A 1,110-nucleotide genomic window follows, 5' to 3' on the forward strand; every position below is an offset into this window, starting at 1 on the left:
CGTGGGAGAGATAGCACGAGAAATGAGAGTGGTCTAGAGAGAGAGAGACGAATATGACGTCACGACAAGAGATTCCATTAATTCCCTTGAGTGTGTATATGCAAGGGGGAGGGAACAGAGGCACCTGGAGAATTTTTCTGTTTGTGTGTGTGGTGTTTGTGTTGGTATGTGTGGGTGTGAGAAGATAATGAGACATGGGGGCAGAGGGTGTGTCACCGCGTGAGGTCCGGTGGGTTGAGGTGAGGCCTTTCGTTCGGTTCCGTCCTGCGCCACATTGGTCGACCCGTGACGCATTTAGGAAGACCCATGGATGACTAGTCGTACAAGACAAAGATAGCAGAATTGTGAAGGACTCTGTGTCCACTGATAAAGCCGGCTAGGTTTTGTAACCCTAGGTTCTTGGACTAAGGTAACCACTTTATCTCTGATATTACTATTCATCCAACCTAACTTTAAGGGGCATCCTACAAAATGCTCTGCTAGAATCATACTCGTCGATTAGGAAGAGAGGTGTGAGACAATGCGTGAGAGACAGGCCTAAAGATAATGTGCGTACATGAGACACGTAGGCAGGTCCATGTATATAGAAAGGGTCGATGGGGATTGTGCGTGTGTATGCTTGCGAGAGGAAGAGTGTTTGTGATAAAGGTTAGTGAAAACAGTTGTAAATGGTTATGAGAGGGAGGGAGGGTTATATCTAGAGCATGTGTGCGAGAAAGGCACCTCGTGAGAGAGTGTGTGATCATGTGTGATAGACCACCGATGGAGAGTGAAACTACACATAAAAGACTGATGTACCCATTGATTAAAGACATAAATTGTATCCAAATATTAGATGTTCCTAGTAACTCGCCACGCAACCGCCTCCGAAAAACATTCATACACAATGGCCACCTAAGCACACATGCGCGTGGCCGAAATCGCTCCCGCCCACTATTTGGGACACCTAGGATTACCATCCTACCCCCAACCCGCAGTAGGTACGAAATTAAAGAGGGGGGCAAAGTTTGTACTTTCCCCAAATTTCAAACAAGCGAGTCCCATCTTTTGTTCAAAAAAGCCAAAAACAAGCGCGTCCCAGACCGAAACATGGTTCCCCCCCCGCCCCCC

The sequence above is a fragment of the Triticum dicoccoides genome, chromosome 5B (assembly GCF_002162155.2).
Source record: "Triticum dicoccoides isolate Atlit2015 ecotype Zavitan chromosome 5B, WEW_v2.0, whole genome shotgun sequence".
Lineage (NCBI taxonomy): Eukaryota > Viridiplantae > Streptophyta > Magnoliopsida > Poales > Poaceae > Triticum > Triticum dicoccoides.